Source organism: Ictalurus punctatus, unplaced genomic scaffold, assembly GCF_001660625.3.
Source record: "Ictalurus punctatus breed USDA103 unplaced genomic scaffold, Coco_2.0 Super-Scaffold_100058, whole genome shotgun sequence".
Taxonomy (NCBI): Eukaryota; Metazoa; Chordata; class Actinopteri; order Siluriformes; family Ictaluridae; genus Ictalurus; species Ictalurus punctatus.
The window spans coordinates 579,505-595,486 of record NW_026521089.1 but is presented as its reverse complement, the minus strand read 5'-3'; the positions used below and the strand labels follow the sequence as shown (position 1 = coordinate 595,486).

General features: G+C 43.3%; 2 non-coding genes across 2 annotated transcripts; both read left to right on the top strand.

Annotated features, from left to right (window-relative positions):
• Positions 1 to 1,413: 1,413 nt before the first annotated feature.
• On the top strand, positions 1,414 to 1,485 carry trnag-ucc (transfer RNA glycine (anticodon UCC)). The gene has a single exon. It is a non-coding gene; the product is annotated as a tRNA-Gly (tRNA).
• Positions 1,486 to 2,815: 1,330 nt separating this feature from the next.
• trnag-ucc (transfer RNA glycine (anticodon UCC)) lies at positions 2,816 to 2,887 on the top strand. The gene has a single exon. It is a non-coding gene; the product is annotated as a tRNA-Gly (tRNA).
• Positions 2,888 to 15,982: the final 13,095 nt, after the last annotated feature.

Below are 15,982 nucleotides of genomic sequence, written 5' to 3'. Positions count from 1 at the left end.
AATTTGAACTGTCTGGCATCCAAACCCCATAAGGTACCACGCTACAGAGTGGCGCCCGAATGGGGACCGAACCGTAAGATTTAGAAAGTTTAGTTGGGGTACTGAACTTAACAGACTTGGACATTTGCGTTAGTGATGGACTTAACCATTGTAAATTATTGTGAAATACAGTGTGTACATATATTTTCAGTTTTTCTGGTTGGTGTTTACATGAAATGTATGTTATTGAGAACATTCAGGAGTCTGTGTAACTACTTGCTGCTCTGTATTGTTTCTCTTATTCCCTGGCCATGTCTACCCCTACCCCTCGAATCAAGCACATCATTACTCTTGTCTTCTTGATGAAGTAAAGAGCCAGGCTACCACATGGAATGGAATTCAATGGAAGGGAACAGGGGCGAAAATGTAAGAAAATGCGGTCTCTCCGTGTCTGTCAATCTTCGGCTTTTCGTTCCAATATAGCAGGAGCCACAACTGATTCCAATTGTTGGATCCGCTGATCTTGGCTTTCAATAGACTAAAGTGTGGCTTCTGCTTGGTTAGAATGAAAACCTGCAACCACACTGGCCCATTCTGGAGAAGACTGGACAACCCTGATCTAAAGCAAATAACCACTGAGGAAAGTGCCACTTTGTGAGTTCTGAATCCGTCATGCCGACTCGACGTCACTCGATGAACAGGGAAGGAACTGGTAGATGAGAAGACTTCCCACTGTTGACAAATGGCGATTTCAGTTGAGGGTGCGTTTGCTTTGCGTTTTCCCGCTTGGAGGTGGGGAATTACAAGTCGCAACCCCGTGTCAAGCGCATCATTACTCTTGTCTTCTTGATGAAGGAAAGAGCCAGGCTTCCACATTCAGTGGAAAAGCAGAGACTGCCTGTGATTTTGCAAGCAGCTGTTATCTACCTTGCTACAAAAGCTCAATGGAAGGGAAACCGCTCCCAGCCTTTTTCGGGCGTAGACCTCTTGCTGATAGGTGAACTTGGCGACCAGTACTTTACGGAAAATTTTCCAGTCACGCACAGAGTCTTATTGAGCAACGAAAGAGCCAGGCTTCCACTTTCTGTGGAAAACCAGAGACTCCCTTTCATTTTGTAAGCAAATGTTGACTGTTTTTCTACTTAAGCACAAAAGAAGGAAATCTGCTCTGTCCAAGGTCTCGCTTTCCGGCTGTTCCTAGAGGACCTGATCCTACGGTGATGACAACCGGTCAGTTATTAAAGCAAAGTTCAAAATTTCTAGCTTGTTTCTGCCCAGTCTTAAACTAGGGACCTTTTGCGTGTGAAGCAAACGTGATAACCACTACACTACAGAAACCATGGCAGGAGTGCCCTATAGCTGTTGCCTATGGTCTGCTGATGAGACGTGCACATACTTAAACTTTTGTTCAGCAGAGTTGTATTGCCTAGCGTGGCATTGGTGGTATAGAGGTGAGCATAGCTGCCTTCCAAGCAGTTGACCCGGGTTCGATTCCCGGCCAATGCACGGATTGTCTCTAGGAGCTTCTGGAGGTACTTTATGGTAGTTGGTAGAAAAGGAAGGAATCACCTACCTGAAAATAAATGGTTCAACAGAATGTGTCATAGGCTTCTCTGCAGGCCTCCCACAACTCTTTCTGCTTCCCACTTGAATTCTTAGTGCTTCTTTGCTGTTTGTAAACACAGCATGATCTAAGAAAATGCGGTCTCTCCGTGTCTGTCTTTTGTTAGCGAAAAGCTAGCATGCAAACTGTGCTGAGGTGTGTACATTTTCTGCAATCAGCCATCTATATAGTCAATATTTTATATTTAATAAGCAAATATGTCTATATGCTGATTGGTCTTAAGCAGCGTTGTCCAATATTCAGCTTTTCGTTCCAATCTAGCAGGAGCCACACCTGATTCCAATTGTTGGATCCGCTGATCTTGGCTTTCAATAGACTAAAGTGTGGCTTCTGCTTGGTTAGAATGAAAACCTGCAACCACACTGGCCCATTCTGGAGAAGACTGGACAACCCTGATCTAAAGCAAATAACCACTGAGGAAAGTGCCCCTTTGTGAGTTCTGAATCCGTCATGCCGACTCGACGTCACTCGATGAACAGGGAAGGAACTGGTAGATGAGAAGACTTCCCACTGTTGACAAATGGCGATTTCAGTTGAGGGTGCGTTTGCTTTGCGTTTTCCCACTTGGAGGTGGGGAATTACAAGTCGCAACCCCGTGTCAAGCGCATCATTACTCTTGTCTTCTTGATGAAGGAAAGAGCCAGGCTTCCACATTCAGTGGAAAAGCAGAGACTGCCTGTGATTTTGCAAGCAGCTGTTATCTACCTTGCTACAAAAGCTCAATGGAAGGGAAACCGCTCCCAGCCTTTTTCGGGCGTAGACCTCTTGCTGATAGGTGAACTTGGCGACCAGTACTTTACGGAAAATTTTCCAGTCACGCACAGAGTCTTATTGAGCAACGAAAGAGCCAGGCTTCCACTTTCTGTGGAAAACCAGAGACTCCCTTTCATTTTGTAAGCAAATGTTGACTGTTTTTCTACTTAAGCACAAAAGAAGGAAATCTGCTCTGTCCAAGGTCTCGCTTTCCGGCTGTTCCTAGAGGACCTGATCCTACGGTGATGACAACCGGTCAGTTATTAAAGCAAAGTTCAAAATTTCTAGCTTGTTTCTGCCCAGTCTTAAACTAGGGACCTTTTGCGTGTGAAGCAAACGTGATAACCACTACACTACAGAAACCATGGCAGGAGTGCCCTATAGCTGTTGCCTATGGTCTGCTGATGAGAAGTGCACATACTTAAACTTTTGTTCAGCAGAGTTGAATTGCATAGCCTGGCATTGGTGGTATAGAGGTGAGCATAGCTGCCTTCCAAGCAGTTGACCCGGATTCGATTCCCGGCCAATGCATGGATTGTATTTAGGAGCTTCTGGAGGTACTTTATGGTAGTTGGTAGAAAAGGAAGGAATCACCTACCTGAAAATAAATGGTTCAACAGAATGTGTCATAGGCTTCTCTGCAGGCCTCCCACAACTCTTTCTGCTTCCCACTTGAATTCTTAGTGCTTCTTTGCTGTTTGTAAACACAGCATGATCTAAGAAAATGCGGTCTCTCCGTGTCTGTCTTTTGTTAGCGAAAAGCTAGCATGCAAACTGTGCTGAGGTGTGTACATTTTCTGCAATCAGCCATCTATATAGTCAATATTTTATATTTAATAAGCAAATATGTCTATATGCTGATTGGTCTTAAGCAGCGTTGTCCAATATTCAGCTTTTCGTTCCAATCTAGCAGGAGCCACACCTGATTCCAATTGTTGGATCCGCTGATCTTGGCTTTCAATAGACTAAAGTGTGGCTTCTGCTTGGTTAGAATGACAACCTGCAACCACACTGGCCCATTCTGGATAAGACTGGACGACCCTGATCTAAAGCAAATAACCACTGAGGAAAGTGTCACTTTGTGAGTTCTGAATCCGTCATGCCGACTCGACGTCACTTGATGAACAGGGAAGGAACTGGTAGATGAGAAGACTTCCCACTGTTGACGAATGGCGATTTCAGTTGAGGGTGCGTTTGCTTTGCGTTTTCCCGCTTGGAGGTGGGGAATTACAAGTCGCAACCTCGAGTCAAGCGCATCATTACTCTTGACCCGTAGGGCCGACGATCAAAGTCTTGATAGTGAGTAGGGGCTGTGCTCCTACGGCCTCCATATTTGACCATCTCCGCATAGGAGAGCACTCTTTCCCCCGTGCACCGTGCTCTATGTCGCGGTGAGAACGGGGTGTAGGCCGAGCCATGCTCTGCACAGCACGTTTGCGTCCACGTGTGACCATAGTCCAACCATCTATCTCTGGCCAAACCATGGTTTAAGAGTCTTATCCTTTTTAATGTATATGTGTGTTCATAGACTGATTGTAGAGCTAAATGAATGAAGTTGGACCTTTTTTCCGTGTTTTAGGTGTGAGAGTATTCCTGGGGAGAATGGAGTCAGGTAAGTAGGCTTATTTTTTTATGTTTTTTGTGTTATCAGGTACGTAGGATCTTAATTAGTATTGTGTTTTATTTAGATTTTAATCTAATTGTATTATTTATTAAATTACTATTTTAATAAATAATACAATTAGATTAAAATCTAAATATAACAATGCAAAAAGCCCCACTACAGATGATTAAAACAGCTAATTTTCTGATTGGCCCTTGGCTGTTATCTTTCAAAAACCACAAAAACATGGGAGAGCCTCCTATTGGCCCATTCAAAAAGAGTCCCGCCCCCTATATTATAAAAAGGCACAGTTTATTTCTCCATTTAGGTTTCAATTGTTTTAATCTCTTTTTTAATATTTTTTTCTTTTTCTTTCAAGGGATTATAGGGTGGTGTAGGTATGCATTTGCCTGTGTTTGTCCTTATTTGGAGTTGTAATTAATCAAATAATGATTCTTATGAACAGGCCGACCAGAACGAAAAAGAACAGTAGAGTGAATTGCAAACATGAGGCATGGGCTGATTGGGTTGGGGTTATGGTTAGCGGTTAGGGTTAGGGTTAGGCGGTTAGGGTCAGGGATGGGGTTAGGGTTAGGGGTTAGGGTTTGGTTAGGGGGGGTTAGGGTTAGGGGGTTAGGGGGTTAGGTTTTTGAATTATTTATTTCTTACTTAAAGTCCCCTGATTCAGGTTAAATGTGCACTGGCACATCTCCATCTTCCTTCTCTTTTGTCATTTGTAATATTCTCAGTGTTTTATTCTGTCTTTTGTGTATGAGGAATGATCTGTGTATTTATCAAAAAATGGATTATTTGGTTTTTAGTGGCCTATATGTCTATCCTTTTCTAATCAAAAGTCAGACTATTCAGGGTTAGGGTGAGGCTTAGGCTCAGGAATGAAATTTGAAAATGAGCAGATTGTTAGGCTTAAGGTTGGGGTCAGGCATGGGGTTCAAAGGTTAGGGTTAGGGTCAGTGGTGGGGTTCCAAGGTTATGGTTAGGGTTGGGGTTAGGGTCAACAATGGGGTTCAAAAGGTTGGGTTTGAGTTGTGGTCAGGCATAGGGTTCAAAGGTAGGGTCAGTGGTGGGGTTGCAAGGTTATGGTTAGGGTTGGGGTTAGGGTCAGCGATGGGGTTCAAAGGTTAGGTTTAGGGTTAGGGGGTTAGGTTTAGGGTTCAGTTTGGGGTCAGGGTAGGGTTAGGGGGTTGGGATGGGAAATTGGGGATAAGGGATTGACTTGTGTGTGAAATGGTTTTCCAAGTGCTTTGTTTTTCTCTTTTCTACAGGTTCGATACTGGATGATTGACTGGGGATCTAAGGTAAGTGCTTAAAAAGTTAAGTGCCAATCCCACTCTGTGTGGTAGGGTGCAATATGTAAGTGCTTTAATCCTTTCTGAAAAAAGAAAGGTAAGTGCTTCAACACGCATGTCATTCAATCCTCTAATACACACAATAAAAATCAAACCATCAAAATCAAAAGGGTTTCCCTTGATCCCGTATTCCACCCTCCAATCTTCAAACCTGTATTCTTTTTATTGTTGGATAATGTTATTGTATAGTTCCCTTCAGTACCTGAATTCCTTATTTATACTCTTAACCCATTCCCCAGCTTTACGTATACGGAACTTAATCTCATGTTATGGTTTAAACCGATGTCCTACCATAAATTTCTACCCCTCTCATTGAGTCCCCCGGGAGTCCATGTTTTTAATCTGTGTATCCATTTGAACTCACTTCTTTTTCTTTGTTTACCTGTCCATGCCCTATTGGATTCCAACCCTGAAATTGTTAAATGATTTACACCGTGTTCTTTAAAATGGTTAATCAGTTTTGTATTTTTGTTGTTCTTCTTGACGTTGTGTAGGTGTTGTTTTAACCTCACTACTAGTGCATTTTTAGTTTCCCCAACATAGCGTTTCCGGCAATATGCGCATGTTATACAGTACACTATATTGTTTGTGTTCAAGTTTAGATTTTGTGTTATGGGTGTGCCTGAAGCATATTTTATTTTCCTATAATACACTTGCCACGGAGACCGATGCCGGAGGGTTTTTGAGCTAAATCTGGAGCGGACCAAGATGTCCTTAAGGTTTTTGTTCTTTCTATATGCTGAAATGACTTAGAATTTTTGCAAGACCAGTAGTTGGTGTTGAGTGCATTCAAAATTGTTTTTGACTTTTTTATTTAGGGCTAGTGTTTGTTGATTATAGGTCGTTATCAATGGGATGACCTCTTGGGGGCTCGGCAGCAGGGTGTCTAGAGGTGGAGTCTTTATTTCCCTCAGTGTTGTGGCTTTGATATGTCTTAAAAATCTACGACTGTAGCCTCTATGTCTAAGGGCTTTGAACAGAACTCGAGCGGTGTCGTGGAAATCGTTCTCATCCGTACAAATGCGATAGAACCGTATCAGTTGGGACTTGACTATCCCTTTGAGCGTGTGTTTCGGATGAAAACTCGATTTGTGTACCGCTCAGCTGGTTCACCCAAGAAAACCATGGTGTCTATAAACTGGATGGATTCTCTATTAGCCTTATGTTTTATTGTGATGTTAGGATGATGTGTGTTTGCAAGTAGGATGAATCGATCGAACTCCTCCATTCCGTGCTGCCAAACCCCAAAGATGTCATCCAGGTATCTGTAATAAACTAGGGGCTTAAATTCGCACCTGTCTAGAAGGGATGTTTCCCATTCCGCCATGTATATGTTTGCATAGGCAGGTGCAAATTTTTTTCCCATTGCTGTACCTTGAACCTGTAAGTAGAATCGTGAATCAAATTCAAAGTCATTCCGCGTTAGACCTATTTCTAAGAGTTGTAAAATATGTTTGTCTGGTCTGTGCGGATCCGGGTGATTTCTGAAAGCGTTTTTGAACAGCTTTTAGTCCTAAATCCATTGATGTGTTTGTGTATAAGCTGTTTATGTCAATTGTGAAAAGAAATGAATCGTTTGAGATACTGATATTTTGTATTTTGGCAATGAAGTCATATGTGTCTTTTATGTAGCTGCGATGTGTTTGTGATAGCGGATTTAAGAAGCTATCGATGTATTGGGCCGTGCGGTAGGACTCCCTCCCACAGTCTGACACTATCAGGCAGCCCCTGGGGATCTCACCTGGGATGGTCCATGTTTCTGGTGCAGCATGTATTTTCGGTAATAGGTAGAATAGTCTAGGCCTGGGAACGTCTGGACCCATTAAGTAGTGTTTCTGTTTCAGATTGATGTATTTTTCTTGATGCAACCCGTTCAAGACGTTTTGTATCATTAATTTAGTCTCGGTTTGTAGTGAGTGTTCCAAAGGGATGTAATGGTCGGTGTTATTCAATTGCCTTTTAGCCTCGAACATGTATTGAGTTTTATCCAAAATGACAATACCCGACCCCTTATCTGCCGGTTTTAAAATGATGCCAGTGTTTGTTTTAAGTGAACGGATTGCCCTTTTCTGTGCGGGTGATAAATTGTCTGATGTTTTAAAGGTTCTGTTTGAGCCTATGGCTCTGTGATTGTGTTTAATCTGTCGTTGAATATGTATGTTACATGCTGCAATTGGGGGTTCCCATTTGGATGTTTCTACAAATGGGGTGGTATCGGTTTGTGTGTGGAAGTCAAAATAATTCAAGATTTTTAACTTCCTATTGTGCAGATGGACATCCCTCTTAAGATCAGCAGCAGCCTCTCTCCCTGTGATAAATGAAAAGTTTTTGACAGATTGAAGATATTGGAGTGCGACTGGTTGTTGCACGTCTCCATCTTCAATAGCTTAACTGATCGCACCACCCATCAAACATGCGTTGTGCCATCTCCGCGGTCCAGTGGATATGATCTCTCTCGACCCTGAAAAACAATCTGTTCAATTCCCACAATGGACTCCCGTGTGACAATGTATTTATTCAATACCTCCAGATTCTGCTGCTCCTGTAGAGGTAAGGATTCTGAGAATTGAATAACCGGTGTGTGGATTGTGGCATTTGGGAATATCGATTGAGCCGTTCTCCAAAGGCACTGCAGTTGTTTTATGGCCGTTTTATGGCCGTTTTATGTGGATGTTGTCCCCTGTTATTTAAACCCCCGGACAGGATTACCTTGTGTTCCAGTGGATGTGGATTTTGTTTTTGCCGGATTTTGGCCATGTGTAGAAAATTGGCCCCCGGAAAGCTGTCGATTTGTGTGTTTGGGTTTTTGATTACAGGGATCCGACTGAGATTGGAGTCCCCCATGAATACTATGGGTTTTCGAATGTTGATGGACCAATCTATTGCTTTCCTATCGGTGTTGATATGTCGGTTTGGTTTTTTTATATAAATCGATGATATCTAAAAGCCCATCGTCTGTGGAGTCCGAGGATACTCCATCAGATTTTGCCACTGTGTTATGTTCAGGAGGGGCAGATTCAGAGTGGGTTTCAGCACGAGATTCACTCCGTTCAATACTCTGTCATCCTTATCCTCTTTGTGTTAACAGTGGCGCCATCTGTATCGTCGTCCTCCCCCACAGGCGTGGTTGCTGGCCGGACCTGAGAGAGATCAGGTAGATTTATTTTTACCGTGACTCTATCCCGTTTAAGTTTGGGGGGTGTGTCTGGACTCACCTCTGGGGCGTGGCCTTGGGCCTGGACTTCAATTTGCCCGTGTCGGTGTCCAGGTCCTGCTAACGGGGCAACAGATATGGGTGAGTTAGATTGTAAATGGTGGATCTGGATAACATTATTCAAAGTGTGCTCAATAGGTGGATTGTAAATCTGTGCCTGTGGAGAACCGGCCCTTTGAAGGGCAGTGGCGTGTGAAATTGGGCCCGATTTATGTGAAGAAGCTGATTGTGTTGTATGTTATCTTTACAGAACTCTAGAATGCTGTCTGTCAGTTTTTGTTTAAACCTATGTCTGGCCCATTTCACCGCCACTGTCCATTCCAATTCCCCGAAAATCTGTATGTCATCCATAAGGTTATGTGTAACTTGTATGTAATGTTCCTGTAAGATGAGCATGTTATTGTTCATCCATGTGAGTGTGTTTTGCTTGATTTTTTGTGTGGTTGTGTCATTAGGTGATGCTGGTTTTATGAATTGTGTGAGTTTATTGACCCGTCTGTACATACCAGCCGGATGGTTGTTTGTGTGCAGGGAGTGTTCCACTATCTGCATGTGGTGTGTGGCTTGTATTAACTTGAAGTATGTTTTGGTCAGTGTTTTATCAAATGTGTTGTGTTTGCTTGGTGATGCTTGTGTTTGTGTATTTTCCCCTTCCCCAATTTGCTCATGGTCTCCTAAAACAGCAAATCTATTGTGCCAAGCCTTCATTTTGTACCTTTCCGGTGAGCAGACTTCAACAGTGTCTGGTGAAAACAACAATCATCAACCACATCACCATAACCTAGACCACTCTTACCCTACCATCTGTTCGCCAGTCCTCAATTGAGTGTTGTCCTTGGTTTTTATCCGGACGATCTTCCTTTGATCCAGGATTCTTTTTTGGACTGTTGGTGTTTGTGGGCGGAGTCTCTCAAGCCGTTTTCAGAGGATACAGGGAGGATAGGAAGGAAGAGAGGGGAAGAAAGAAACAAAAGAAAAAAAGGAAAAGAAAGAAAAGGAAGGGGGGATAAAGAGTTTAAGCCTTCTCGCTTCCTTCAGAAAATTCACTGTCCAGTTTCTTTATCTTTCTGAGGGTTACCTGATTACCTCCTGGTCTTTCGTTTCCTCGTCGACTCGGCTGGTCTGTGGCTTGATGTCCTTGACACTGTTGTGTTCCTTTCCTGGTTTCACTTAAAAGTTTAAACTTTATTAAATTTTTCTTGTTTAAAAACAAAGTTTTTATAATAATATAATAAAAGGCTAGAAAAAGGGAAAAAACGGTTAGGAGATTCCTTCAGTAAAATCCTAACGTTTTACATCCAAGATGCTTCTTCAGAGGATTATCAACTACCTTGGGGAAAGGGGCCTATATTTATACCTCTAGTGTGGGTGTGATTAAGTTGTGGGTGTGGTCGAATGTGAGTAAATCTGATGGTGATTGGTTGAGTTTTGTAACCTCCCAAGGAGCAGCCCCATCTGTGGCTTTATTTTTCCCTCCAAAACGAGGGATTTAAATGAGTGGTTAATGATTGGACTAAAATTTCAGTAGAGTTGTCAAAATAAAAGTTCCCAAATCAGTCCACCATTTTGTTTGGTCCTGTAGGATCTTTTTCAAGTTAAAAGTCTCTATACTTATCTTTTATTAAAATGATCCTTTAGGTCTTGTGTCGATGAGGGGAAGAAAGATAAGAAGGCACGGGCTGGGTTAGGTTTTTGAATTATTTATTTCTTACTTAAAGTCCCCTGATTCAGGTTAAATGTGCACTGGCCCATCTCCATCTTCCTTCTCTTTTGTCGTTTGTAATATTCTCAGTGTTTTATTCTGTCTTTTGTGTATGAGGAATGATCTGTGTATTTATCAAAAAATGGATTATTTGGTTTTTAGTGGCCTATATGTCTATCCTTTTCTGATCAAAAGTCAGACTATTCAGAGTTAGGGTGAGGCTTAGGCTCAGGAATGAAATTTGAAAATGAGCAGATTGTTAGGCTTAGGGTTTTGGTTAGGTTAGGGTTAGGGTTAGAGGGTTAGGGGGTTAGGGGTTAGGGTCAGGGTTATGGTTAACGGTTAGGGTTAAGGTTAGGGTTTAGGGTTAGGGTTTAGGATTTAGGGTTAGGGTTAAGGTTAGGGTTAGGGTTGTGGGTCAGGGTAGGCGCTAACCTGTATGCACTGGCCATCTTATGTCGCTCACTCCACTGTTTTTCACCCCCATGTCAGTCGGTCCATTCCCACCATTCTTTTTCTCTTTTGTTTTTTTCAGGAACTATACTGGCACGGGTTGGCCTATGGAACGGCGACCCGGAAAGAGTTCCCTCGGACTCAGTGAGTATACTTTCAGGGTCGTGTCGTGTGAGCATGCCATGTGTCTTTTTTCTTGCGCCTCCCGGTGGGATTGAGTCTTTGTTGAGCCTGTCAGGCTGTAGTGGAGTGACACGGATTCCCCTTCGTGCGTCGGAACTGTCCCGTTCGCAGTCCCTGATAGGGATAGGATGTTTTTCCTGTCTGGTACAGGAGTTTGGGCGGACGCTGGGAGCGTGTCGCACTCGCGGGGAGGCCGGGAAGTTAAGAGAAATGTCCGGAAGGCTGCCCGCGTCCTCGTGGCCGACGGAGGACACATCGCTCTGCGGGTCAGTCATCGTGGACCTCGTTTGTTTTCTCTGCGGGGCGGATGTTTCAGACTCCTGTTCGGCCTCTGAGCTTTCGAACAGAGTCTCGAGGTTCAGCGGAGCTACCGTCATCTCCGCGTACTTTTTGGCCTCGTCGACCATCTGGCGCTTGAGTTTTGTACCGAAGGTACGTTCGGCCCACTGGGCGGCTTTGTCGAAGGAACGGTCAAACCCTTCGCATCCGATGCGTTCGAGCTTGTTCCCCTCTTCGGACAACGCTTTCGTGTAGTGGCTATTCAGAATATTAATGGTGTTCTGAGCCCACTTTTTTGCATTGTCCTCAATGAGGGCTTGCGTGGCGGCGTTTGGCAAAGCCGGTTTGATAACCTCCGATAGGTATTTTACAATTTCGCCGATCGCAGGAGGCTGCCCTTGGCATATATTGTTCATGTGATGTTTCAATTTTATGATCTTGAACGACGTGCGGACCGAGTCGATATGAGGGTCCGTAGACTGTTTCGGCTTTTGGTTCTGCCAGTGATGTGATTTCTTGTTTTTGGGGTGCGAGCGCACCATATACCGAGGCCCCGAGGTACAGGGCCTCGAACGGGCCCGGGGTTCAAAAGATTGCGGCCTGTCAGGCCGACGATCAAAGTCATGATAGTGAGTAGGGGCTGTGCTCCTACGGCCTCCGTATTTGACCATCTCCGCGTAGGAGAGCACTCTTTCCGCCTGTGCACGGCGCTCTATGTCGCGGTGGTAACGGGGCGTAGGCCGAGCCATGCTCTGGACGGCACGTTTGCGTCCGCGTGTGACCATAGTCCAACCGTCTCTCTCTGGCCAAACCATGGTTTAAGTGTCTTCTCCTTTTTAATATATATGTGTACGTGTGTTCGTAGATTTGTTGTGGATCTGAATTGATCAAATTGGACCTTTTTTCTATGTTTTAGGTGTGAGAGGACTCTTGGGGAGATTGGAACCAGGTAAGTAGGCTTATTTATTATTTTTTTATGTTTTTTTGTGTTCTCAGGTAAGTAGGATCTTAATTAGTATCATGTACTTTTTTATTTTCAGGAAAATGGGGCTCGATTTGTGTTAGGTGCTTTTTAAGTAATTGTGGAATTATGTATTATATACTATATTATCAAGTGTATTTTGAGGAATTTTTATTTCAGGTCAATAGGAATTAATTTGTATTATGTGCTTTTTAATTTTCAGAGAAGTAGAGCTTAATTTGTATTAGATATGTTACTCTCCCGGTTAATAGGGCTTAATTTGTATTATATGCTTTGTTATCAGTTGTATTTAGAGGAATTTTTATTCTGAATCAGTGGAATCACTTTCCTTGAATTCTGGAGTGAGGATAAATTAACAAGCCGTTGCAACGTTTCGGTTCTCCTGGAACCTTCTTCAGGCAGGCTTGTTATGATTTGAAATTAGTTAACCGAATAAGTTTGAGGATCCAACAAAAATGATATGAGTATTGTTTGAAGGCTTTCTCTCAAAGAGCTGTAAGCAGATTTACTAAAATAGATTAAGCATCAATAGAGTACGAGTAGTGTTTAAAGGCTTTCTCTCAAAGAGCTGTAAGCAGATTTACTAAAATAGATTAAGCATCAATAGAGTATGATTAGTGTTTAAAGGCTTTCTCTCAAAGAGCTGGAAGCAGTGATTGAGCTTTTGCCTCCGCAACTGTCCCTTTTTATAGTATAGGGGGCGGGACTCTGTTTGAATGGGCCAATAGGAGGCTCTCTGTTTGAATGGGCCAATAGGAGGCTCTCCCATGTGTTTGTGGTTGTTTTAATCATCTGTAGTGGGGCTTTTTGCATTGTTTTATTTTGATTTTAAACTAATGGTATTATTTATTAAATTACTGTTTCCCACTTGTGTACTGTGGGTTTTCCATTATTTATTTATTTATTTATTTCTCCATTTAGGTTTGAATTGTTTTAATCTCTTTTTTAATTCTTTTTTCTTTTTCTTTCAAGGGATTCTGGGGTGGCATAGGTATGCCTTTGCCCGTGTTTGTCCTTATCAGGAGTTGTGATTAATCAAATAATGATTCTTATGAACAGGCCGACCAGAAGGGAAAAGAACAGTAGAGCGAATTGCAAACATGAGGCACGGGCTGATTAGGGTTGGGGTTAGGGTTAGCGGTTAGGGTTAGGGTTAGGGGGTTAGGGTTAGGGTTAGGGGGTTAGGGTTAGGGTTAGGGTTAAGGTTAGGGTTAGGGTTAGGGTTTTAGTGTTAAGGTTAAGGTTATGGTTAGGTTTTAGGGTTAGGGTTGGGGTTAGGGTTAAGTTTTAGGGTTAGGGTTAGGTTTTAGGGTTAAGGTTACGGTTAAGGTTAGGGTTAGGTTTTAGGGTTAGGATTAGGTTTAGGGTTAGGTTTTAGTGTTAGGTTTTAGGGTTAGGGTTAGGTTTTAAGTTTAAGGTTAGGGTTAAGTTTTAGGGTTAAGGTTAGGGTTAGGGTTAGTGCTTTTAGGAGGGTGGGCGCTAACCTGTGTGCACAGGCCATCTATGTCGTTCGCTCAAATGGATTCACTTCACATTAAGGCCTTGGGGATGTATAGTACCTAATTTCCTAATCCAGATCTTTTCTGCTCTTTTTCTCTGAAGCACAGACCACAACGGGTTGGCCTGCAGGACCGTGACGCTGAATGAGTCCCATCCGTGCTCCAGAAAGTGTTGGACCAGGTAGGTATTCTTTTCTTTTCCTTTCAGGATGTTGTGTTTGTGTTGGGTCATTCTGACCAGAATGGTGTTTCCCGTCTCACCCACGTATTGTGTGCAACACTTTTTGCAGGTGATTAGGTACACCGCATTTTTAGTGTGTACGGTGCCCGATCGGTGAGTAGGGAAGACTTCCTTTGTGCTCCTGTTTAGGACGTATTCTCTTTGGAAAAAATATTGCCCGTGATGCTTGGGTTTAGCATCGTGGAGGGCCGAACTTTAGCTCTGATCAAATAGTCATGCAGATTTTTGTTCTTCCGGAACGCTGCAATGACCTTGTGGTTTTTGAAAATCTGTGTCTGTCCCAACAGGTTTTGGAAGTTGGACCTAACCCCCCTGGTCAGTTTCACCGCGGCCGACGAGTACGTCAGGACAAAGGGCACGACGGTGCCCTCCGTCTGGGTCCCTTTGGTCAGGTACGATTTCAAGATTTTTCTAAGGAATGACCTGCTGTATCCTCGTGGTTTGAGTGCTCCGAAGAGGATTCGTGTCGCTTCTCTGAAGTCTCGTTCCTGGGTGCATATGCGGCTAAACCTGAGGAGTTGCGACTTGACTAGGCCGGAATAGGTGTGTTTGGGGTGGAAGCTCCTTTTATGCAATAGGGCATGCATGTCGGTCTCCTTGAAGAATACTTTAATGTCCAGTTTGTGTGACGAATTAAAATCAGGGCCTTTGTACGTAGTGGTGTCTAGAAAGTCCACCGACTCATATCTAATAGTGGATTTAAGTGTAATAGACGGATTGTGGTTATTTAAAGAGACGTCGAAATCCCTGAACTCATCCTCAAAGTGGGTCCACACTCCCCAGATATCATCCAGATATCTAAAGTAGTGAAGGGGCCTTCTGTGGCATTCGGCCAAAGCCGAAGCCTCCCACTCTGCCATAAAAATGTTGGCGTAGGCCGGGGCGAACTTCTTGCCCATCGCCGTGCCTTTTATTTGTAGGAAAAATTCCCCGTTGAACTCAAAGTCATTTCTGTTTAAATTGATGTCTAAAAGTCGGATGAGTTCCTCGTCAGGCCTAGAGGCGTCCGGGTGTTTTTTAAGTATATTTTTTATCGCCTGAATTCCATCTCCGATGTCGATGTTTGTGTATAGGCTATCTATGTCCATGGTGAAAAGGATGGCTTTCGGCGGGATTTTTAGTCCTTTCACCTTGTGTACAAAATCGTATGTATCCTTAATGTAACTGGGGTGGCCCATAGAAAGGGGATTTAAATAATAATCCAGGAATTCGGCAGTGTAGTAGGTCTCGCTACCACAGTCTGAGACTATGGGTCTTCCTGGGGGAATTTCATAGGGCCTGCTCCATTTTGCTCGGTCCTTATGTATTTTCGGGAGCATGTAAAACCTCCTGCTCCTCGGTTCTAAATTCCCCAGCAGGTAGGATTTTTGTTTTGCGTTAATGTATTTTTTTGTGTAAAGACTTTGTATTATTTCTTTTACCATCAGTATGGTGTCTAGGTAGACTGGTTCTTTCAATTTCCTATAATATTTAGGGTCATTTAATTGTTTGTACCCCTCCCATAAATATTGTTCCCGATCCATAATGACTATGGCACTCCCTTTGTCTGCCGGTTTTAAAATGATCTGTTTGTTACTCTGCAGTTTCCTGAGAGCATCAATCTCCCCCGGAGTGAGGTTCGGTTCTTCTCGGGGTGGCCTGAAATGATTTTTAAAAAGTTTTAAGTCCGTCTCAAATAGCTTGAGAAGTTCTGCGGGTAGTTTATCTGTCGGCGGGGTCCAATCAGATTTAGGTGTGAACGGAGGTGGTTCTTTTTGTGTGTCATTATGGAAATAGGCTGCTAATTTTAGTCTTCTATGGTATTGCTGTAGGTCGAATCGTGTTTGTATTACCTGTCGCTTCATGCCCGTTGTGCCCGATGGAATAAATGTTAGGCCTTTATTAAGGAGGCTAAGTTGACAGGAAGTGATGTGGAATTTTTTTGATAGGACGATGACATTTCTATTCCCTTCCTGTATATGCAGGCTTATGGGGAGATTTAATTTAAATATTGCAGCCAGTGCTGGAGCATGCTACCGGCCGTGTCCGCCGTCCAATGAATCAGGTCACCTTTGGTTTGAAATTCAAAGCTGGGTAGGGCCGGAATGTGTTTGAGGTTTCTCG